Here is a 26407-nt window from a genome sequence, read left to right as displayed (position 1 = left end):
AGGTTCACTACCCTTTGAGTGAAGAAGTTCCTCTTCAACTCCGTTCTAAACCGCCCCCCCCCCTTTATCTTGAGGCTATGCCCCCTGGTCCTACTGTCCTTTCTGAGCGGGAAGAGTCTCTCCACCTCTATCCTATCCATCCCATTCATCATCTTATACGTCTCAAAGAGATCTCCCCTCATTCTTCTAAACTCTAACGAGTACAAGCCTAGTTTATTCAGCCTCTCCTCATAGCTCAACCCCCTCAACTCCGGCATCAGCCTAGTAAACCTCCTCTGCACTCCCTCCAAGGCCAAAATATCCTTGCGTAAGTGCGGCGACCAAAACTGCACACAGTACTCCAGCTGCGGCCTCATCAATGCCCTATACAGCTGCAGCAAGACCTCCCTACTTTTATATTCAATCCCCCTCGCTATGAAGGCCAGCATCCCATTCGCCTTCCTGACCACCTGCTGCACTTGCAGGCTGGGTTTTTGCGACTCATGCACAAGGACCCCGAGGTCCCTCTGCACCGTCGCCTAAATGAGATCACATCTCTTTCTTTGAAATGCAAGAGAATACAGGCCCAGTTTGTCCATTCTCTTTTCGTAGGAGAATCCCAGAAACAATTCTGGTAAACATTCATTGACAATTCTGGTAAACCTCTATGACGATAATATCCCTCTTAACGTAATGAGACCAAAACTGAATACAGTACTCCAGATGAGGTCTAACGAAGGTTCTATACAATTGAAGCAAGGCATAGAACAGTACAGCACAGTACAGGCCCTTCAACCCACGATGTTGTGCCAAGCTTTGTCCGAAACCAAGATCAAGCTTTCTCACTCCCTATCATTCTGGTGTGCTCCATGTACCTATCCAATAACCACTTGAAAGTTCCTAAAATGTCCAACTCCACTATCTAGGCAGGCAGTCCCAACCACTCTCTGAGTAAAGAACCTATCTCGGACATCCCTCATATATCTCCCACCATGAATCTTATAGTTATGCCCCCTAGTAACAGCTACATCCACCCGAGGAAATAGTCTCTGCGTGTCCACTCCATCTATCACCCCTCATCATCTTATAAACCTCTATTAAGTCGCTTCTCATCCTTCTCTGCTCTAAAGAGAAAAGCCTTAGCTTCCTCAACCTTTCCTCATAAGACCTACCCTCCAAGCCAGGCAGCATCCTGATAAATCTCCTCTGCACTTGCTCAATGTTTTCACATCCTTCTTAGAGTGGGGTGACCAGGACTACATACAATATTCCAAATGTGGTTTCACCAAGGTCCTGTACAGTTGCAGCATAACCCCACAGCTCTTAAACTCAGACCTCCTGTTAATAAATGCTAACACACTTCATGGCCTTCTTCACGGTTCTATCCATTTGATTGACAACCTTCAGAGATCTAGAACATAGAACATAGAACACTACAGCACAAACAGGCCCTTCAGCCCACGAGTTGCGCCGATCACATCAACACCTACCAACCTACAGACCTATCTATAACCCTCAATCTCATTAAACCCCATATACTCATCCAGAAGTCTTTTAAAAGACCCCAGCGAGTTCGCCTCCACCACCACTGACGGCAGCCGATTCCATTCACTCACCACCCTCTGAGTGAAAAACTTACCCCTAACATCACTTCTGAACTTCCCTCCCTGCACCTTAAATCTGTGTCCTCTCGTAGTAACCATTTCAACCCGGGGAAATAGCCTCTGAGAGTCCACCCTATCTATTCCTCTCAACATTTTGTAAACTTCTATCAGGTCACCTCTCAACCTTCGTCTCTCCAGGGAAAAGAGTCCCAGCTCCCTCAACCTAACTTCATAAGGCATGCCTCCCAGTCCAGGCAACATCCTTGTAAATCTCCTCTGTACCCTCTCAATAGCTTCTACATCTTTCCTATAGTGAGGCGACCAGAACTGCGCACAATACTCTAAATGAGGCCTGACAAGGGTCTTATAAAATTGCAGCATTACCTCCCGACTCCTAAACTCAATCCCTCGATTAATGAAGGCCAGTACACCATACGCCTTCTTGGCCACCTCCTCCACCTGCGAGGCAGATTTAAGAGTCCTGTGGACCCGGACCCCAAGATCCTTCTGCTCTTCAACACTACTCAGACTTCTGCCCTTGATAGTGTACTCGTTCATCCCATTGGTTCTGCCAAAATGGACGACTACACATTTATCCGCGTTGAAGTCCATCTGCCACTTCTCCGCCCAGTCCTGCATCCTATCTATGTCCTGCTGCAACTTTTGCCATCCTTCCAGACCATCCACAACACCACCGACCTTAGTGTCATCAGTGAACTTACTTACCCTGTGGATATGAACCCCAAGATCTCTCTGCTCCTCCACATTTTGCTAACCTTATTCTCAAATCCTATTGCAATAAAGGTTAACATTCCATTAGCCTTCCTAATTGTTTGCTGCACCTGCATGTTACCTTTCAGTGACTTATTGACCCTTTGTGCATCTACACTTTCTAATTTCTTATTATTTAGAGAATACTCTGTGTATCTGTTATTACTGTCAAAGTGGATAATCTCACATTTTCCACATTATATTCTATTTTCCAAACTGCCCATTCACTGAGTCTGTCTAAATCCCCTGGAAGCCACTTTACACCATCCTCACAACTCACATTCCCACCTAGCTTTGCATCATCCACAAAGTTGGAAATATTTCATTTGGTTCCCATATCCAAATCATTGATGTATAGTGTGAACAGTTGGGGCCCCAATTATTATCCTTGCAGTACACCAATAATCACAGGCTGCCAACGCAAGAATGACCCATGTATTCCTATTCTCTGTTTTCTGCCTGTTAAGCACTCCTTAATCCATGTCAGCATATTGCCTCCTATCCTATATGCTTTTGTTTTGTGAACCAACCTCCCTCCTGTGGGGCTGAAAGCCTTCTGAAAATCCAAGTGCACTACATCCAGCAATTCCCCTTTAACAATTCTGTTAGTTACATTCCTGAAAAAATCCAACAGCTCAGTCAAACATGATTTGTCATTCATTGATCCATGTTGACTACGCCCAATCAATATTATCTATGTGTCCTTTGTGATAGATTCAGGTAAGGCTAACAAGTTTGAGGTTCTCCATTTTCTCTCTTCCCTCCCTTCTTAACAGTGGGGTGACATTTTCTACCTTCCAATCTGCAGGACCCATTCCAGACTCAATAGAATTTTGGAAGATGCTCATCAGTGCATCCATTATCTCCATGACAATCTCTTTCAAAGCTCTCGGATGTAGAATATCAAGTCCCAGGGACCTCTCAGCTTTCAGTCTCATTAATTTCTCCAATACAATCTTCTTACTAATACTAATTTCTTTCAATTCCTCATTCTCTTGTTGTAGGTAAAAAGGCACCTCTGAGACTCTTAGTGAGTCAAAGTACAGTAGTATTACAAAAGCTTTTGGGAAAGACCTGACAACTAACAGTGGTTTACCAGCCTTCTCCCTGAACACAAATAAGTGTGGGTATTTATACATCATTGTTCTCAGCAACAGTCATGATGCAAACTCTGGTATCAGTCAGGACCCGCAATGCTTCTGATTCCAGTCACGACGCAGCCCCCGGCTTCAGCTAGGACCTGCAGTTCATCTGGCAGCTTCAATCACGACGCAGTCATCGGTACAGTCGTGACCCACTGCTTTTCCAGTAGCTTCAGCAGCTTCTTCACTGCAGTAACTTGTGTGGTCGTGGCTTCCCAGCAGGAGCCCTCCTGTCAAATAGCTGTTTTTGCACTCTACCATTTGCAGTTGTTTAACTATGTTTAGCTGGTACAAACAGTTAAGGTTTGCAATGTCTGTAAAAATAACATTCACATTTAACTATGTCTTTATGGAAATGAAAGTTAAAGAATGAAAGGCATGAACAAGTAAGGAAAACATGAATAAATAATTTATATCGATGCCAGGAGCAGTGCAAGCTTGAGGAGATCAGCCATGAGGAAGGGTTGTGTTTGTGATATGTGCTAGGTATAAAATGCATTAAATTCATTAACCCTTTCCCTTCTTCACTCTCTAGTCCCTTAGATTTCTAATTCTGGGAGATTTCTTGTATCTTCTTCAGTGAAGACAGACACAAAGACAAAGGCACATTCAGCTTTTCTGCCATTTCTCTATTCCCCATTATAATTTGTGCTGACTCTTGCCTCTGATGGACACACATTTGTCTGAGCCAAATGTTTCCTTTTCACATTTCCACACAGTTCATTCTTAGGGTTTTTGTCCACCTACTCTTTTTATCAGTTTCTTGGTCCTTCTTTGGAGTAGGGTCTGGGTGGAATTGTGGTTGGTTCAGACTCCACAGGCCAAATGGCGTCCTTCTGCACTGTAGGGATTCTATGATATTCCAAAATGTTCCCAAATTTCAGGTCTACTACTATTTCTGGCAACTTAATCAGCCTTTTATTTTTCCGATCCACTTGAGCCAATCTGTTCCTCAGACCTTCATAACTCCCTTTGTTCAGATTTAACACCCTAGCTTCAGATTGAACAACCTCACTTCCAACGTAATGGAAAACTCCATCATATATGTGATCACTCATCCCTAAAGGACTCTTTTAAAATAAGATTAATTTGCCCATTATTGTTCATAATGCTAAATCTAAAGTAGTCTGTTCTCTAGTCAGTTCATCAACATATTGCTATAGAAAACCATCCCTAACACACTTCAGAAATTTGTCCTCCACAGCATTAGTGCTCATTAGGTTTACCCAGTCTGTGCACAGGTCGCAGTCATCCTTGATTATTGTACTACCTGTGGTTAATACCATGCCCCACACTACCACCACTGTTTGGTGGCCTGTAGACAACTCCTAACAAATATTGCTCCCCTTGTTTTTTGTAGCTCTACCCAGATTCCACATTTTGTTGTTCCAATCTGAGATCTTCACTAATTAATGTTCTGAGATGAGGATGGGTGGCATAACTTTAGAACATAGAACATTACAGCGCAGAACAGGCCCTTCGGCCCACGATGTTGCGCCGACCAGTTAAAAAACAATGACCCACTAACCTAAACCAATCCCTTTTCGTCCATAAACCTATCCACGGATCTCTTAAACGCCCCCAAACTAGGCGCATTTACAACCTCAGCAGGCAGGGCATTCCAATCCCTCACCACCCTCTGGGTAAAGAACCTACCCCTGACATCCGTCCTATAACTACCCCCCCTTAATTTAAAGCCATGCCCCCTCGTGCTAGCTTTCTCCATCCGAGGAAAAAGGCTATCACTGTCCACCCTATCTAAACCTCTAATCATCTTATATGTTTCAATAAGATCCCCTCTTAGCCGCCTTCTTTCCAGCGAAAACAACCCCAAATCCCTCAGTCTCTCCTCATAGGACCTCCCCTCCATACCAGGCAACATCCTGGTAAACCTCCTCTGCACCCTCTCCAAAGCCTCCACATCCTTCCTGTAATGTGGGGACCAGAACTGCACACAGTACTCCAAGTGCGGCCGCACCAGAGTTGTGTACAGTTGCAACATGACGCTGCGACTCCTAAATTCAATCCCCCTACCAATGAACGCCAAGACACCGTATGCCTTCTTAACAACCCTATCTACTTGATTCCCAACTTTCAGGGATCTATGTACACATACACCTAGATCCCTCTGTTCATCCACACTATTCAAAGTCCTCCCGTTAGCCCTATACTCAACACATCTGTTATTCCTACCAAAGTGAATTACCTCACACTTCTCCGTGAGGTCAAATTTGTGAGGTCAAATTCACCAGCGTTGGATAACAAGTCAAGTAGGGATTCTGCTCACAATTTCTAAACAAGTTATAAGATGCCAATTAAGATCACATGGAAGCAATGGGAGTTGCCTCCATTGAGGAGGGGGAGTTGCACTTTTGATTGGGGAAACATCATAGCAGAAGAGGTATATCCGAAAGTTCGCCCACTGAGTCTATATGGGTTGAACTGAGAAATAAGAAAGGGAAATCACTTTGATAGGGTTGTACTATAGGCCCCCAAATAGTCAGCAGGAAATTGAGGAGCAAATATGTGAGGAGGTTACAGATAGCTCCAAGAAAAATAGGAGACATTGATAGGACGCAAGACTGGGCAGAGAAGTGGCAGATGGACTTCAACTCAGATAAGTGTGTGGTGATTCATTTTGGCAGGTCAAATAGGGTGACAGGATATAATATTAAGGGTAAGACTCTTGGCAGTGTGGAAGATCAGAAGGATCTTGGGGTCCGGGTTCATAGGACACTCAAAGCAGCTTTGCAGGTAGAGGCTGTGGTTAAGAAGGTGTATAGTGTACTGGCATTCATCAATCGAGGAATTGAGTTTAGGAGTCGGGAGATAATGCTGCAGCTGTATAAGACCCTGGTTAGACCCCATTTGAAGTACTGTGCTCAGTTCTGGTCGCCTCATTACAGGAAGGATTTGGAAGTCATTGAAAGGGTGCAAAGGAGATTTACAAGGATGTTACCTGGATTGGGTGGCATGCCTTGTGAGGATAGGTTGAGAGAGCTCAGTCTTTTCTCCTTGGAGAGACAAAAGATGAGGGGTGATCTGATAGAAGTGTATAAGATGTCGAGAGGTATTGGTCGAGTGGATTCTCAGAGGCTTTTTCCCAGGGTTGAAATGGTTGCCACAAGAGGTTTAGGGTGCTGGGGAGTAGGTACACAGGAGATGTCAGGGGTAAGTTTTCACTCAGAAGGTGGTGGGTGCGTGGAATCCGCTGCCGGCAATGGTGGTGGAGGCGGATTCGGTAGGGTTTTTAAAGAGACTTTTAGATAAGTACATGAAACTTAGTAAGACAGAGGGTTATAAGTAAGCCTAGTAGGTAAGGACATGTTCGGTGCAACTTGTGGGCCGAAGGGCCTGTTTGTGCTGTAGTTTCTCTATGTTTCTATGATGGTAATAATCGGGGATTTTAACTTTCCCAACGTTGACTGGGACAGCCATCGTACTAGAGGCTTGGATGGAGAGAAATTTGTTGAGCGTATTCAGGAAGAATTTCTCATTCAGTATGTGGGTGGTCTGACTAGAGAAGGGGCAAAAACTTGACCTCCTCTTGGGAAATAAGGAAGGACAGGTGACAGAAGTTGGGATGTCTTGTTGAAGTTGTACAAGACATTGGTAAGGTGACACTTGGAATCATAGAAACCCTACAGTGCAGAAACCAACCACAATCCCACCCAAGCCCTACCCCCATATCCCTACATATTTACCCGCTAATCCCTCTAACCTACACATCTCAGGACACTAAGGAGCAATTTTAGCATGGCCAATCAACCTAACCCACACATTTTTGGACTGTGGGAGGAAACTGGAACGTCTGGAGAAAATCCACGCAAACAAGAGGAGAATGTGCAAACTCCACACAGACAGTGACCCAAGCCAGGAATCGAACCCAGGTCCCTGGAGCTGTGAAGCAGCAGTGCTAACCACTGTGCTACTGAGCCGCCACAGAACTGAGTACAGTTCTGGTCACCCCATCAGAGAAAGAATATTATTAAACTAGAAAGAGTGCAGAAAAGATGTTACCAGGTCTTGATGGTTTGAATTATGAAGAGAGGCTGGATAAACTGGGACCTTTTTCTCTGGAGCATAAGAGACTTAGGGGCGACCTACAGAGGTCTATAAAATAATGAGGGAAATAGATCAGCTAGATAGTCAATATCTTTTTTCAAAGGTAAGGGAGTCTAAAACTAGAGGGCATAGGTTTAAGGTTAGAGGAGAGAGATACAAAAGGCCAATTTTTTCACACAGAGAGTGATGAGTGTCCGGAACAAGCTGCCAGAGGTAGTAGCAGAGGCAGGTACAATTTTATCTTTAAAAAGTATTCAAGCAGTTACATGAATAAGATGGCTATCGAGGGATATGGGCCAAATATGGATAAATTGGGACTACCTTAAAAAAAAAGGTGGCATGGACAAGTTGAACCGAAGGATCTACTTCCACACTGGAAAGCGCTATGACTCTATGATCCCATCCCTTGTGTTGAGTGCAAGTTTTGTTTTTGCCCGTCCTTCCTGAGTGTCGAACATACAGAATGTCTTGGAGATAGAATTTGCCCAGGGAACTACAGGCCAGTCAGCCTAACATCAATGATGGGAAAATCTATGGAATTTCTAATAAAGGAGAAAATAGAAAAACATCAAAAAACAAAAATGAATGATTAGATTTCCAAAAGGAAGGTTTTGCTTTATAAGTATCATTGAGTTCTCTAAAAAGGTGATGGAGAGCAGACAAGGTCATATAATTGATGCAAGTTATCTAGATTTCCAAAGAATATCCAGTAGAACAACCCAACATAGCCTAATGAATAAGGCCAGAACAAGTGAAGTCAGCTCCTTAGGCAACATGTTCCAAACCCATGACCAGCACCATCTAGAAGGATAAGGGCAGCAGATATCTGGGAAATGTATCATTGTTCCTTCACCGTCACTGTGTCACAATCCTTGAACTCTTCCCTAACAACAGTGTGGACATACCTACATCTCAGGGCCTGCAGCCATTCAAGAAAGCAGTTCAGCACAATTATCTCAAGGGCAACCAGGGAAGGTTGCCTGCTGGTCTAGCCAGTGGCATCTACATCATGTAAATGAAATTTAAGAAGTCAGGGTACAAGTAGCAGAATGGATAGTTAGCTGCTTGCAAGATAAAAAGCAGAGAGTAGGGGTAAAGTGTAGATTCTACATAATGTAACACTTTGTGCAGATATCAGCTGATGACTTAATCAATGGCATTTTTATTCTCCAGGAATAAAGCTGAAATGTATAATGTATTGACACAACATTGCCACCAGTGCTTTAAACAGCTGAATAGGGAGAGGCTATATGGCTAAATCAATTAAAAAGATGCTGATAATTGTGTTAAAAGTGGAAGTTGTAAGAGTAACTTCAACTGAGCAGCAATACAATGGAAGAATCGTTACAATGATCACTTGGATACTCATTAAATTGAACACTAGAACTGGATTTTATTATAGTTACTTACAGTTGATACATTACACAGTGGTGAAAAATGTTTTTATGTTACTGTGAGGATTTACTGAAAACAGAAATCAGTAACATCACAGCTTTAGAGGATTTTTCTGTCTTTGGACCAGAAGCAGCAGGGCTGCAAAATAAAAGACTGTTGGTACAGTCAGGATAGGCAACACCCTTCCTTGCATTCTGAAAATAATAAGCTGAGGCGCTTTCTGTCTTTGTCATGAACATCAGCTAACAGGAGAAACCAGTTCACTGACTGAAAAATGGTCAATTAAGCCTGGCTCAATAATGCAAATTGTAGCAAGCTGTTCCAAATTGAGCCTCAAACATACCGGTCATAGAATCAAAGAATGAAGTGGCTATCAATCCCTTTCATGATCCATCAGTAACTCAGTTGACTAATACCAACCAGCAAGGTATTGATGACTTTAATCCATTCACCAAGAACTCCAGACTGATGTCTCCTCTTTCAGACACCAAAGTGCCAGCTGAGCAGACTACTCCTTCTCAGCAGACTACAGTGGAACCCAGTCTTCAGATATTGCTGTTTCAGCAGGCCAGGAAGTTTCTGACTAACTTATCCAGTCCATCGTCTACTCCAATTAACAATGACAAGTCCTCAGAGACCGACGGGTTTAGTGGGAATTCCTTTCAAATGTAAAGACCAGGCCAGTGCTACAGCTGCAGAGTTGACACTGCTTGGACAACAGGAAGAGTTAGAGTGAAAAGACCGCAAACAGCAAGAACTGAAGAATGAAAGTTATACTTCAAAAATAAATAATTGACCCCCTTTTCCTTAATTGTGCCCCATCAAACCATGTTTCTACTAGGATTTTGCAGCTGAGTTCCCATCAGACTTCCAGAGGACAGTAAAAATCTTGTACTTCTTGTGGAGGTTTCATGCAGCCACATTATTCTTGAACCTCCTTGCTTGCCTGGTTGAGTTTATTGTTGATACAAAACATGGAGTAAACTTTGGCTTGCTGATCTTGTGGTTTTTACTCTTCATTTCTTGAGCCTTCCTCTGTTGGTATAAGGCAACTTACTAGGCTTTCAGACCCGACAGTTCAATCAATGTCTTTTTCTCCTTTGTGTTCTCCTGTCAAATTGTTCTCTATATCCATTCAGGCATTTAGCATTCTCAACTGGGGGGTTCGTGGTTGGATTGCAAACTCTTAATTGGACAAAAATAAACCTTGCCATGGCAACGGTCATGATGGTGATGTCAGTATTCTTCAGAGTGGGCAATCTTGTCTTGGTTACTGGTATAAGGGATACAATCAATATTCCAGATCAGAATGGAACTGATTGAATCTATTCTCACCAAGTGGTAACCAGATTTTCAAAAATCAAAACATTGGAAAGCCATGGGAAGACAGTGATGATTCACACATTGGGTGGCCAATGGCAGGAATCTGGGCGATAAGCAGTGATACCATCTCCTGAAATACGTCCAGACATAGTTGGGAATGCTATTCCGTAGATCTTGAGCCACTGGGAAGGGCCAATCAGTTTAATTTTAACCTAATATCTCTGGCCAGGAACACACTCCAAGCAGCGATTTACTTGTACTTCTTTCAATTTAGTTTTTTTATTCATTCGTGGGATGTGGATATCACTGGCTGGACCAGTATTTGTTGTCCTAGGATATTTACAGAGGATACTTAAGAGTCAACCACATCAGTTAAGGATGATAGATTTCCTTTCATAAAGGACAGATGGATTTTCCTGACAATTGTTTCATGGCCATCTTTGGACATTTAATTCTAGATTTTTATTGAATTCAGATTTCACCATCTGCTGTGATGAGATTCAAACCTGGGTCCCCAGAGTTTAACCTTGGTGTCTGGATAAGTAGTCCAGTGACAATACTATGATGCCACCACCTACCCATCTACTGTATTCACTGCTCACAATTCAACTTTCTCAACCCTGTGACGACCAAACGTGGACTGGGTAACTGCTTTGCAGAACACCTTCACTCTGTTAACAACCATGTCCCTGATATTCTAGTCACTGGCCATGTTAATTCATCATCTTTCTGTCATGCTCCCATTTTTTTCCTTGGCAAACTACAAAGTTCCAGTGAATCTCAACTAAAGATGGAGAAGCAGCAGGTCATCGTCTGGTTTGGGATGTTACAGCCTTGTTGGGTTCAACAACTTCAGAACATGAACTCTGTCCTACATTCTGAATTTGCTCCCCTCCAAGTGCCAATCTGTAACTTGTTCTCATGTTTTTGCTTCCAGCCAGTGCTGACCTTTGTTCTGCTATTAACACATTCTACTATTTTGTTTTCAGACCGTGTTAAACTTTATTCTGTATTAGCATCTACTCTGGACCAATGCTTTGTGTCTTTAATACTGTCCAGAACATCTTTGTAATTTAATCTCCTCTGCTCTCTAACCTATTCCTGACCTACTTGTTCCACCTGAATCAGTCCCTCTTCAACAGCATAAAACCCACCTTATTTCTGTTGCTCTTCAGTTCCGAAAAAGAGCTATTTTGGACTTGAAACATTAACTCTGTTTCGCAGATGCTGCCAGACCTGCTGGGTTCTTCCAGCACTTTGTATTTTTATTGAAGGCAGAACAGTGGCACAGTGATTATCACTGCTGCCTCTCAGCACCAGGGACCTGGGTTCGATTCCTGGCTTGGGTCTGTGTGTGGAATTTGCACATTCTCCCCATGTCTGCGTGGATTTCCTCAGGATGCTCTGGTTTCCTCCCACAGTCCAAAGATGTGCAGGTTAGGTTGACTGGACATGCTAAATTGTCACTTAGTGTCATCAGGAGGTTTACCAAGGTTACAGGTACAGGTCCTGGGTGGGAGTATTGTAGGTGCAAGCTCGATGGGCCAAATTGCCTCCTCCTGCACTGTAGGGATTCAACGATTTCAAATATGATTGGCTGGCTGCAACCTTAATTGTTGTCAGTGCTGTCTTGCTGCCAGTAGTTAATTGAAGCCTCCTGTCACTCACTAACATACAGCCGGATTGACTATTGCTTGCCCGACAGTTGAGTGAAGGTGGAATGCAACTGGAAGGATTGCCTGGGGCACTTTCCAAACACTGGCAGATTGAATGATCCAGACTCCTTAAATATTTATTTTTACAATTGGTCCCCAGGAGGTTTCCCTGGAGGAAACAGACACTAAACAGACTGGCTCCATTTCCTCGAGTGCAGTGCAGTATGAGGGTTGAAATGAAGGTGAAGGCCAAGTAAAGGGGAGGGGCCTCAGTGGAGCTAAGGACTAGCTGTCTGGAGAAACTGTCTTGACACCAGGACATTTTGGCAAAAACCTTGATGACTCCAGCCAAACCAGGACTCTAATCACCCTACACACTGATTTTAATGGGCAAGTGTTCAAGGAACACTGTCATTATCTCGAAGGTTTAAAAAGGTACAGAGTCTGCAGATTTCTTTCATTGTAAGCAAGAGAACATTTTTAGTCAGCTTGCCCTACAAGAGAAAAATCCAGGCCAATCGGGCCAGGATTTTTTGGATGGTGGAGGTTCTCTCCCATAAACCAAAGGGTCAACAGTGAATGCATTGTCACTGGTACACGTTGTTCTGCAGCCATCTAACACTCCATAGAGTTGGGACCTGTGCCCCTCACACAGGAAAAAGTCCTGCTTCAGGTGCTACTAGAAGTTGAAATAGACAAGATGAGGTCTGCAAACAATCCCCAGAGTTTAAATCAGGCAAGACCAGCACCAGGCAAGTTTTGGAAGTCTCAAGGCAGGGAAGGGAGGTGAGGGGGTGGACAGAGTGGGGTGGGGGTTAATGAAGAGACCTGGGTGGGGAGGAGATGGGGGAGGTGCAATCTGCTGTGTTCAGGTTTTGGGGGTTTTTGGGGAGCAGAGGGCCTCATGCCAATGTTAAGAGGTTGGTGGCATGGGATACCTGAGCAGGATTATTTTTCAGGCTGCGCATCTGCCTCTGAAATTCACGCATTAGTCTGACAATTGAGGCTCAATAGCTGATGACCGATAAGTGGTCATTAACCGGCCTTTGGAGGGCTTCAACAGGTGTGAGGATATTGGTCTAGACCTCATCTTTGGCACCAGAAAATTGAGGATAGGTCAAAGCAGGCACCCAATGGGAAGGCCACCGAAGAACTGTACAGCCCTCCCTCTGTCTACAAACCCACTGGTAGGGGAATGTAAAACTTGACCTTGTCTTATTTTTAGGGAATTCATCAGGACAGTAGAAGGGGTATTCATGGGAAAGCATTGAGTGGCAGTTGTAGAATGTGCATTCATATTGCAATGTTTTTTTACACAGGAAGTGATGTCTTAATAGCTCAAGAGTTCTCATCAGTGTGGCTGCAGGAATGGTGTGTAAGAGCTGTTGAAGATCTTATAGAAAACTGTTTAAATTACAGTCCTTTCTCATCATTCTGACAGAACCCAGCAACTTTCCAGCTGCGATCATAATTCAATTTTATTATGGATAAAGATACACCAAGAGTAGAAGTTCTGAATTGGGGAAAGAACTATTTTACTCAGCCGCAATGTGTTTTTTTTAAGAGTAGACGGGATACAACTACTTGAAGTTAAATCAGTGGCAGTGCAGTGGGTGGCATTCCTACCCAGAGATGACGATAGGCAGAAAAATATATTCCCACAGAGAAAAGAGTGGGATTCCAAAATCTAAATCCCCATGGATATAAAGGAGGCAAAAAAATGGAGGCACTGATGCAGAAAGTAGAGAATAGAGTTTAAAGGTAGATTCTACATAACGTAATGGTTTGCGCTCATCGTGGAATCATTGAATCCCTACAGTGCAAAACAACTGCTTAATCAGTGGACTTCTTATTCTCCAGGGTGGTACAATGGTTAGCACTGCTGCCTCACAATGCCAGGGATCCAGGTTCAATTCCAGCCTCAGGTCACTGTCTGTGTGGAGCTTGCACATTCTTTGTGTCTGTGTGGGTTTCCTCTGGGTGCTTGCGTTAGGTTGATTGGCCATGCTAAATTGACCCGAGTGTCGGGGGATTAGCAGGGTAAGTAAGTGGGGTTACAGGAACAGAGCCTGGATTGGATTGTGGTCAGTACAGACACGATAGGCCAAATGACCTCTTTCTGCATTGCAGGGATTCTATGAATAAAGCTGACATTTTTATACTTTATTGATCAACTTTTTAAAACTACTATTCAGTGCTATTTGATAATGTGGTCAGCAGTACTTTAAACAGCTGAATAGAGAGATGCAGCAGGACTAATCAATGACCACAAAAACTTGCGATTGTGTTAAAGGTGGAAGCTTTTAGAGTAAATGCATAATTAAACAACTATTTGAATTACAATGCTGAACAATACAATGGAACAGTCGTTACAATGATTACTTAGATACTATTAAACTGAACACTCAAACTGGATTTTACTGCAGTTACTTACAGTTCATACATTACAAAGTGGTGACAAATGTTTACAGTTTTTGTTACTGTGAGGATTTATTGAAAGCAGAAATCAGTAACATCACAGCGTTGTAGGATTTTTCTGCCATTCTTCCGGAAGCAACAGGGCTGCAAAATAAAAACTCACTCACACCTTTCACTCACTCACTCTGCCTCCCCTCCAAGTTGCAGGACACATTATTCCAGCTGCTGTTCTCACTCCCCCAGTTTCCTGATCTCCCTAATCAGTACACTCCCTAACTCTAATCCCAAACTTCAGCATACAATGTATATACATACATCACATTGACGTCCCCCTTTATAAGCAGTGGCATATTTCTTGGTCTGATCCAAGTTCTATTAATAACACCACAGCAAACTTGAAGTAAGGTAAACTCAGAAAGTTAATTTGCTTGCAGACACTCAAAGCGCAATAGTGAAGCATCATTACATTGCCCCCTTTGTCTTCATACAATAAAAGAGGGATAGAGAAAAAGGTTTACAAAGCAAAGACTACAGGGCAAAGACTAATTGTTTCACATGAGTCCGATTTCAGAATCAAAGTTCTATGGGGTATTCTTTCAAAGGGGTCATCAGGCTGACCACTAATACTGGGTAACTCACTTTTACAGTAACTTCCATGGTAGGATAGGCACATAGAGATGAATTACTCTTATAGATGCTGGTACAGGTGTTCCAGTAGAAAGTGTAAATAGGGGCTTGGCATGGGATCAACCTGGACAGAGCTCTGGTTCGAAGCTGCTGCTTGCTGGATGGAAGATGGCAGACTGTTGGGCAATGCAACAAGACAGGGTAACTGGTTCTCCCAGTTTGGGGCTCATGACATGACGTTCACTTCTCCACCCTGGCCTTTGTCAGGAACCTTGAGACTGTAACCATTTATAGTATGTTTCAAAGACCGGCAAACAACAAATAAATGAATGAGTTTATTAAGGTAAGCAACTAGGTACAGAGTGATGTAAAAGCTACCATACTTCATGACCCCAGACTTCTAAGTGGCAAGGAAAACCCACACCCCCCCCCCCCAAAGGATTTGAGTACTCTGACCCAATTGGTCAACCAAGTCATATGAACCTCAAAGAGCGTGCCCCTTAAATGAGCATGAAACCACAGTCATTAAGGGCGAAATTCTTTAGCTTCCCCTCTGTTTCTCTTGGAGCAGGTGGCGGCACACTGTTTGCTGGAGGGCAATCCTCTAATCCCACCGCTATCAATGGGATCTGCCATTGACGGCATCCCACGCTGCTGGGAAACCCATGGCAGGACTACGTCGCCAGTGAGACCAGAAAATCCCACTCATGTGAACAGCTGCAGAATTTCAGCCTAAGAATTTAACATGATATTGCCAATCTTTTGTACACTAGGCCTGGTTAGGAAATGTAGACGGCCCGTGTACAATTCCCATTGAAGCTGATTTCTGCAGCTCACAGGTTTGTTTACATATCAGCAAGTAACAAGGAGTCAGCTTCTTAGAGTGCCAGAGAGTTCCCTTTGTTTGAAAGTCACAGCCAGCCAGAGTTTCAGACATTTTAAAGTCTCTACCTTTTTTTTTAGTTTTAGGAAGTTGCCATGTTTTTATGTATAAATCTCATAAAAAATATGAAGTGAGTTCTTAGCTCAGGAATTGCCTCAGGGAATAAAGAAAAGAATTCCATTTCATTGGTTTTATGATCATTGGGAAGAATAAGAATTTAAGAATTATCCATACATTCACTCATCACTGGCACACCAGCCACATCGCTAACAAGGACAATAGCAGTTACCTGCTACAGTTTCTTTTTAAGATCTACACTTTCTGGCTCTGTGAAAGCTTTGGATGATTTGGGAAGATTTAAAATGCATTATTTACAGAATCACAGCATACTACAGAGCAGAAGAGTCCCTTCGGCCCATCAAGTTTACACCGACGCATGAAAGGTCTTGACCTGCCCACCTAATCCCATTTGCCTGCATTTGGCCCATAGCCTTGAATGTTATGGTGTGACAAGGATTTGAGGCATCCTGCCTCCACCACCCTCCCATGCAGTGCATTCCAGACCATTACCACCCTCTGGTAAAAAAGTTTTTTCTCAAATCCCCCCTAAACCTCCCACCCCTTAGTTTTAACCTGCATCTCCTCATAAGTCACCCTTCAACTAAGTGGAACAGCTGCTCCCTACCTACCCTACCCACACCCCTCACATTCTTCAGCACCTCAATCAGGTTGCCCTCAGTCTTCGCTGCTCTAGAGAAAACAATCCAAGCCTATCCAACTTAACTTAAATGTTCCATCCCAGGCAACATCCCGGTGAATCTTCTCTGCACTCCTTCCAGTGCAACCACATCCTTCCTATAATGTGGCAACCAGAACTGCACACAGTACTCTACTGTGGCCTCACAATGTTCTATACAATTCGATCATGACCTCTCTGCTTTTGTAATCTATATCCCAATTGACAAAGGCGACAGTGCCACATGCCATTTTACCATCCTATTAATCTGTCTTTCTGCCTTCAGAGATCTATGAACAAACATGCCTTTGTTCTTCAGAACTTCCGGGTGTCAGACCTTTCATAATATACTTCCTTGTCAAATTACTCCTTCCAAAGTGTATTGTCTCACACTTTTCACAGTTAAATTCCATCAGACACTTATCTGCCCATTTGATCATCTCGTTTGTATCTCCCTGTAACCCAAGACGCTCAATCTCACTATTAACCATCCAGCTAATCTTCATGTCATCTTACCATCCTCCTCCCACCCATTTCCATTTCTACTAACTGCGGGCTGATAAAATTTTGCCCAGTGGTTTCACATACACAGGTGATCAAATAAAGGCTATAAATATAAGATAGTCACTCAAACAGCTAATAGGGAGTTCACGGTCAGATTCTTCACCAGTAAGTGGTTGAAATATCAAACCTGCTTCCACAAGGAAGTTTAGATCACTAGTTTTTTATGAGAAGTGAGGTAAAGACATGAGGAGAAGAAAGTAGGGGAATTTTTTGGGAGAGTGGGTAGTAGGAGCCTTGGGTGGAGCATGAACACTGGCTCTGTGGAGGGTGGTGGCTTGCTTCAATATGTAAATGCCGCACAAGAAATACTTTGAAACTCCATAAATATATTATGTTACTGTGACTGGGTGCACAGGATCAGCACGCAGGATTACTGAAATATACTGAGCTAGCAGATATTTAAAATGCTGTTACCATGAAGACACTGAAATATCCCATTCAAATGGTCAAGTAAAAAAAGATACATCAGCAAACGGCTAAGTTCAAGAAATCACACTTCTGGCACATATTCTCAGACTAAATATTCATGCATTAGAAACTTGATTAGCATTCTGCTGTTTGGTTCCAAAATGAAACAAGCAGGTTCATATGCTGACAGTGTGAAGATGCAGCGTAGCTTCTATACGTTAGTTTGAATGGATTGAACTCTGTGAAATATGTGCTGTAATTTTCTTTCACAATCTTCTGATAGGCTCAGTTTGCTCTGACAGTGCAATTTTAGAGATTCTTTCTCAGAAATGTACAGCTAATGATGTGTCAGGACAACTCCTTTTGAAGTAAATGCAGCTGATAGTTGCTATTTGTATAAGTAGCATTGCACTGGCAACTGTAAATAGTTTTTCAGCATGGTTACCGGGACTAAGGAGAGGCTGAATAGACTGGAACTTTTTTCTCTGGAGTACAGAGGTCTATAAAATAATGAGGGGCATAAACAAGGTAGATAGTCAATATTTTTTCCCAAAGGTAGGGGAATCTAAAACAAGAGGGCATAGGTTTAAGGTGAGAGGGGAAAGATACAAATGTGTCCAGAGGGGCAATTTTTTCACACAGGGAGTGGTGAGTGTCTGGAACAAGCTGCCAGTGGTAGTAGTAGAGGCAGGTACAATTTTATCTTTTAAAATGCACTTAAATTGTTACATGGGTACGATGGGTATAGAGGGATATGGGCCAAATGCAAGCAATTGGGATCAGCTTAGGGGTTTCAAAAAAATAAGGGCAGCATGGACAAGTTGGGCCAAAGGACCTGTTTCCATGCTGTAAACCTCAATGACTCTATGACTCTATTGCAGTATCAAGTATTTACAGTCAATGTTCTGAGGCATTTTTCACAACAACCTACGGAATCCTAAATTGTTTTTTTAATTTAATGTATTTTGTGATAATTTTGGGACTGATTGCATGACCCCCATTCATAAGAACGGGGAGCAGGAGGAGGCCATTTGGCCCTCGAGCCTGCTCTGTCATTCAATAAGTAAAGGAATTAAGGGTTATGGTGAGTGGGCATGTAAGTGGAGCTGAATCCACAAAAATATCTTGAACTCAGCTCCACTCGACTCCTCCCCGCCTCTGTTTATCATAACCCTTAACGGTTCAAAAATCTATCTATCTTTGCCTTAAAAACATTCAACGAGATAACCTCAACTGCTTCACTGGGAAGGAAATTCCACAGATTCACAACCCTTTGGATGAAGAAGTTCCTCCTCAACTCAGTGCTAAATCTGCTCCCCCTTATTTTGAGGCTATGTCCCCTAGTTCTGGTTTTACCTGCCAGTGGAATCAACCCCCCTGTTTCTATCTTGTCTATTCTCTTCATAATTGTACATGTTTCTATCAGATCAACCCTCATTTTTTAAAATTCCAATGAGTTTAATCCCTGTCTACTCAGTCCTTTCGTAAGGCTGGTGGAATTGCGGATAGCGATGAGGACTGTCGGAGAAAACTGCATGATATAGATCAGTTGGAGACTTGGGCGGAGAGATGGCAGTTTAATCTGGACAAATGTGAGGTAATGAATTTTGGAAGGTCTAATATGGATGAGAAATATACAGTAAATGGCAGAATCTTTAAGAGTATTGATAGGGAGAGGAATCTGGGTGTACAGGTACACAGATTACTAAAAGTGGCAATATAGATGGAGAAGGTAGTCAAGAATGAAGGCAAGCACGCTTGCCTTCATTGGCTGGGGCATTGAGTTTAAAAATTGGCAAATCATGTTGCAGCTTTATAGAACCTTAGTTAGGCAGCACTTGGAATATAGTGTTCGATTCTGGTCGCCACATTACCAGAGGATGTGGGGGTTTTGATGAGGAACAGAAAAGATTTACCAGGATGTTTCCTGATATGGAGGGCATTAGCTATGAGGAGAGGTTGGAGAAACTTGGTTTATTCTCACTGGAGCAAAGGAGGTTGAGGGGAGACCTGATGGAAGTCTCCAAGATTATGAGGGGCATGGACAGAGTGGATAGTCAGAAGCTTTATCCCAGGCTGGAAAAGTCAATTACTAGGGATCATAGGTTTAAGGTGCAAGAGGTAATGTTTAAATGAGGTGTACGAGGCAAGTTATTTTTACACAAAGGGTGGTGGGTACTTGGAGCTTGCTGCCAGGGGAGGTAACGGAAGCAGATACGATAGTGATTTTTAAGGAGCGTCTGGACAAATTCATCAATAGAATGGGAATAGTGGGATATGATATGTTTTTGTTCAGACAGGCAGCATGGTCAGTGCAGGCTTAGGGGGCGGAAGTGCCTGTTCCTGTGCTGTAATTGTTCTTTATAAGCCAACCCTCTCAACTTTGGAATCAACCTAGTGAATCTCCTCTGTACACCCTCCAGAGCCAATATATCGCTTCTCAAGTACAGAGATCAAAACTGTACACAGTACTTGATGTATGGTTTCACCAGCACCTTATACAGCTGCAATATAACCTCCTTGTTTTTAAACTCCATCCCTCTAGCAATGAAGGACAACATTCCATTTGTCTTCTTAATTGTCTGTTGCACCTGCAAACCAACTTCTTGTGATTCATGAACAAGGACACCCAGGTCCCTCTGCACAACAGTATGTTGCAATTTTTACCATTTAACTAACAATCCATTTTGCTGTCATTCCTATGAAGATGGATGACCTCACATTTACCAACATTGTACTCCATTTGCCATACCCTTTCCCGCTCACTTAAACTATCTATATCTCTTCACGGATGCTCAGTGTCCTCTGCACAGTTTGCTCTGCCACTCATCTTAGCGCCATCTATGAACTTTAACACACTACACTTGGTCCCCAATTCCAAATCATTTATGTAAATTGCAAACAGTTGCAGTCCCAACACTGTTCTCTGAGGCACACCTGTAGTTACTGATCACCAACCAGACAAACACTTATTTACCTGTACTCTTTACCTTCTGTTAGTTAACCAATCCTCTATCCATGCTAATACATTACCTGTAACGCTTTATCTTATGCAGCAGCCTTCTGTGCAGCACCTTGTTGAATGCCTTCTGGAAATCCAGATACACCACATCCACCGGTTCCCCATTGTCCACCATACTTGTAATGTCCTCTAAGAATTCCGCTAAATTAAACATGACCCGTCTTTCATGAACCCATGCTATGTCTTCCCAATGAGACAATTTCTGTCTAGATGTCTCGCTATTTCTTCCTTGATATAGGTTCAAGCATTTTCCCCACTACAAAAGTTAAGCTAACTGGCCTATAATTACCCACCTTTTGTCTACCTCTTTTTTTAAACAGTGGCCTCACATCTGCTGTTTTCCAATCTGCTGGAACCATCCCAGAGTCCAGTGAATTTTGGTACATTATCACCAGCACATTTGCTATTTCTCGCGCCATCTCTTTTAGTACCTTGAGATGCATTCCAATAGGGCTATCTGACTTGTCTCCCTTTAGCCCCATTAGCTCATTAGCTTATCTAACACTGATCCTTGAATGATAATGATACTTTCTAGGTCCTCACCTGCCATAGCCTTCTTGTCATCAATTTTTAGCACGATTCATGTCTTCCACTGTGAAGCCCGACAAAAAATACCTGTTCAATTCCTTGGCCACTTCCTCATTTCCCATTATTAAATCCCCCTTCTCATCCTCTAAAACAGCGGTCTCCAAACTCTGATCCGGATATGGCCCGCTGTGTCCTGTGGGCTGTAGTTTGAAGACTCCTGCTCTAAAGGACCAATGTTTACCTTAGCCACTTTTTTCTTTTTATATATTTGTAGAAACTTTTACTATCTGTTTTTATTTTCTGAGCTAATTTATTCTCGTAATCTATCTTACTTTTTTTTATAGCTTTTCTCGTGGCTTTCTGTTGACCTTTAAAGATTTGCCAATCCGCTAGTTTCCCACTAATCTCTGCCACTTTGTATGCACTTTCTTCCAATTTGATACATTCCTTTATTTCCTTAGATATCCATGGCTAATTATCCCTTTTTCTACAGTCCTTCCTTATCACTGATATACACTTATGCTGAGCACTATGAAAAATCGCTTTGAAAGTCCTCCACTGTTCCTCAATTGTCCCACCATAAAGTCTTTTCTCCCAGTCTACCTTAACCAAATTCTCTCTCATTCCATTGTAATCTCCTTTGTTTAAGCACAAGACACTTGTATTGGATTTTACTTCCCTCCATCTGTATTTTAAATTCAATCAAACTGTGATCGCTCCTTCTGAGAGGATCCCTAACTGTGAAATCATTAATTATTCCTGTCTCATGGCACAGGACAAAATCTAGGATAGTTTGTTCCCTCGTAGGCTCCATTACATACTGTTCAAGGAAACTACTGGGGATACATTCTATGAACTCCTCCTCAAGGCTGCCTTGATCGACCTGGTTTGACCAATCAACTTCCTTGTTTATTGCCCGTCCCACTGTGATGTTATTATTTGGCAGCCTATAGACTATGCCTATCAATCAGAGCAGGGTGGTTACCAGCTGAAAATGTCAGTATGTCATGTCCCATCCAGCTCCTGTCATTGGTATACCAATTCCATTTTTTATTAGAGCCTTAGGGATTTAAAAAGGACGCATGGGCAAGTTGGGCTGAAGAGCCTGTTTCCATGCTGTAAACTCTATGACTTCATTGGGTCAGTCCAGGTACCTCCAGTAGTATGCTGATTGGTGTAATATATAATGCATTGGACCCTGACACATTCTGTGCATCAATGGGGGAAGTATGCATCAAACATGCTCTGTCCACTAGGACCAGGCACTGAGTGATCTAACCAGTGAGCCTTGAAGAGACTGCTTCAGGATGCCTGAAAAATGACAATGCAAAAAAGTTGTGGAACTGTCTATGGCCCTCACTCTCTCTGGATTCACCTTCCTTGTGTGTTTCGTGGAGGGGCTGCTGGAACTTCTGCATCCTCCCCCCAAATGGCAAGCTGCTTGTGAGAGTTGGTGCAGTTTCTGCATCCACCATTAGTAAGCAAATAAGGCCCAGCCTGCAAAACGAGTCAAGTCTCAGGACAAAGAGAGTGTTCCTCACTCTGTCTGACCAAATTGCACCTGAAGCAAAAGTCAAGCCAATTATATTTTAGTATTTATACAGAATATTCTTGATTATGCAACTAGCATGCTGGTACGCTAGAAGAATGAGGGGCGATCTCATTGAGACATATAAGATGATGAATGGGATGGATAGGATAGAGGTGGAGAGACTCTTCCCACTCAGAAAGGACAGTAGGACTAGAGGGCACAGCCTCAAGATAAAGGAGGGGGGCAGTTTAGAACGGAGTTGAGGAGGAACTTCTTCACTCAAAGGGTGGTGAACCTCTGGAATTCTCTGCCCGTTGAAGTGGTGGAGGCTGCCTCGCTAAATATTTTTAAGACGCGGGTTGATAGGTTTTTGATAGGCAAGGGGATTAAGGGTTATGGGGAGAGGGTGGGAATGTGGAACTGAGACACGCCAGATCAGCCATGATCTTATTGAATGGCGGGGCAGGCTCGAGGGGCTAGATGGACTACTCCTGCTCCTATTTCTTATGTTCTTATGGTACTGAGGTAGAAGGCAGTGAAAGGCCATGAAAACCATAATTTACAATGCCAGGCTATAAGCTACACAACTTGTTTTATTACTGTTCTTCTTCATCTTTTTTTTCTACGGCTGTTCCATGTTATTGCACAAGATCTTGGAAGAAAAGCAACATGAAATTGATCATTCATTTTGCTCTATATTTGCCATTAAAGTCCAGTCAAGCTTGCAAACGTCACCTCAGTGAAGTTCCCCACAGTGCAAAACAATTAAAAGTAACTTGAGTATCCATCCAGTCAATGTTAAAGTAAGTTCAGTCTGGGACACAAGTGAATTACATTTTCTATCTATTGCAGTGTTAATGTAACACATGTCTCGAATATGGCTTTTGAGGGGTGTGTTCCAGTCGCCTCAACTTTAAAAGCTGCCTAACCTGTTCCTAGAGTCAAGTGTATGTATATTGGAGTTATCAATATGAACAGGTAGGGGGAGTGCTGCCACAAAGAATAATTTCAACACGGAGAAATGTTTTATTTGCAAAGCGCTCTGGAGCTACCTCTAAGGAACTAAATGATGAAAGATTGTGCTGGTTGGGGTTCCCACACAAAGGATACCTTTGGTTGAGGTGTACGATGTGGAGTTAATTTGACATAGCACATTTTACACCAAAGTTCAGCTAAGCCGCAAAGTATCAGAAACATATCATTAGCAAAAGGCTGAATTACTTTTACAAATTTCAGTTCATTAAGTACATCATTAGCTCCTTAACAAGCCCCATTATTCTAAGTGCAGCATGACTGGTGATTCAGTTAAGCTTCAATTATTAGCATATTTAAACTTCCACAAGTTCAAAAGATTAAAATAGTGCATTGCGTCGTGAGTTATAACTGATTGAAATTAAGTTATCCTTATTTGTAGTACTTGTTGTGAAATTAAGATTAATCAGAAAATCATGTGGCATGAAAAATTCATGCATTATATTCCCAAATCTGTTTCTGATTTTTTTTAATTAGACAATAATTGCAACTAATGCACTAGAAATACCAATGCACGCTACCTTGATACTCCCTCTACTTAAAATCAGAATGATTTCAGCTTTATAACAACATTCTTTGCTGCTCAAGAATTGCATTTCTGAGCATGAGTTTTTCCTGTCATTGTAATGAAGGTTACAAAATGGAAATTGCAAGCCTATGTGTACACCCATTTGAGAATAAATAGATATCATTTGGCTTCTGGAGAAACAAGCTTTAAAATTCAGCTGCAGCAAGAAAGCAAACAACATATCCAACACAAAGTCCCAAAGACTGTGATAACACAATTTATAACCTCCCACATGTAAGCTACATTGTGATTTACAGTTACTTACCCATCATTGAAGTGCTATTGATGCATTCCGGTTATTTATATTTGGAAGTCCTGGTTCTCCGCATAGTTGGGATTTGCTTGAAAAATCTGCTGAGCCTCCCAAATAAGCAACAGCTAGCTGTGCCTGCTCACTGTAAAATGATGCAGCACCTCCCTGTATAACACATTCTCCAGAATCTACAGTCATTTATGCTCCTGTCATATGATGTAACTGAGTGTTTTTCTGCCATGCTCAGAGACAGAATTAATCAATAGCAGAGAAGATGATAGACAAGAAAAAAAGAGCTGTGATTCTTTGGGTAAATTAAACATCAATCAAAGGCAAATATTTGGTGGTAATTTCCATCTTGCTTCTCTTGAAATCTGCTCAATAAAATTATATAAAGCTCAGGCAGGAATATTCATATTCAATATTGTAAATGACTCTGATTCTAAATTACATAAAGCATATCTGTTCCAGCTGAAGGAAGATGGAAGTGTTATATGGAAGATTGAATAATAAACCATACTGTCACACAACATCCAGAAGTCAATAAACACACGTTACTCACCAAGCAGGCTATAATGAAATGACATTGAAGAAGATGGGAATTTCAAACTTACGAATTGTTCAAAATTGTCATTTTCTTTACCAATATTTCCATTGAAATTTTTAGAATCATTGGATAAAACAGCAGAGAAGGAAATAATTCTGCCCATTGTAACAACACAGGTTCTAATATTCCTAGACCTTAGCTCTTTACTCATGGACCTCTAAAACTGTTTCCCTTCAAATTCTCTTTCAAAAGTTGCTATTGATTCTGTTTCTATCACCCATTTGGCTGGTGTATTTCAGCCTCTGCCAACCTTCTATATAAAAAAAAATTGTTTTCACATTTCACCTCTGGTTCTTTTGCCAATCCGTATCCTCTGGATATTGACCTTCCTGCCACTGGAAACAGTTTCTTCTTACTTAAATCAATCACAATCAAATCTTTGATTTCAAAAAACTCGATCTCCTCTTAACTTTATGGCTTCAAAGAAAATGGTTGTGCAAGTGTCTGACACATGTAGGTTAATGTGGGACTGAGTACAGTGTCATTCACAGTGATGTAAGAGCACATGACCCACATCTAAAGTCCAGCTGGTGTTGGACAAGGCCCAGCAGGAGGGAAGGGTTGAGGGGTATGAAAAAGGAGGTGGTAATATCCTGACTGCATGCTTCACAGAAAAAGTGAAGCTACCTGGGTACGACTGGGAATCAGTGCTGAAGATGATTCTCGGCAAATGGTCACAGGCATCTGTGCCCTCCTAACTGCATAATCCACACACAGCACTACTTGTAGCCATGCCCTGTCGGTACCAGGCAAGATAAAAATGGCCTTGAACTCTTCACCAATTAGTCCTTTTGAGGATACTGTGGACCTCTGCAGCATCTCACAGTCAGCTGCACACCACTGCATTAGCCAGGCGACAGGTGCCCTCTTCACAAGCGAGAGACTGCATGAGATTCTTGACCAATACTACCTCGCAGTCTCAGAGAGCATTGGGTTCAGCACCATCATTGGATTTCTCCCAAGTGAAGGACGGAGTTGACTGCACCCATGTTGCCATTGGCACCTAATGACCAATTGGAAAGATTGATTGATAGAAAGGCCTACAGTTTTTTGACTGTCTAGCTGGTCTGCAGCACAAGAAGAGCTTCCTTCATGTGTGCACACTTTCCTGTTAGCTGCCACGACAATTGCATTTTCTGCCAGTCAACTGCACCTGCCAAGTCCATGGATAAATTCTAGGATACAGGAGTTATCCTGTTGAGGAGATGGCAGTCTATCTAAACTGTCTGTGCTTTATATGCTCTGTCTGAGGCCAGAACTCTCCATTCACCTGACGAAGAGGGTGTCCCTCAAAAG

General features: G+C 42.5%; 1 pseudogene; it reads left to right on the top strand.

The window, feature by feature from the left end:
• The first annotated feature begins 3547 nt into the window (after nucleotides 1–3547).
• On the top strand, nucleotides 3548–10279 carry LOC145341290 (secretory carrier-associated membrane protein 2 pseudogene; annotated as a pseudogene).
• The last annotated feature ends 16128 nt before the right edge of the window (nucleotides 10280–26407 follow it).

The sequence above is a fragment of the Carcharhinus amblyrhynchos genome, chromosome 1 (genome assembly GCF_965287045.1).
Source record: "Carcharhinus amblyrhynchos chromosome 1, sCarAmb.v2.hapA, whole genome shotgun sequence".
In the NCBI taxonomy this organism is placed as follows: Eukaryota; Metazoa; Chordata; class Chondrichthyes; order Carcharhiniformes; family Carcharhinidae; genus Carcharhinus; species Carcharhinus amblyrhynchos.
The sequence above is the reverse complement of the archived record's forward strand: the minus strand, read 5'-3'. Positions and strand labels throughout refer to the sequence as shown.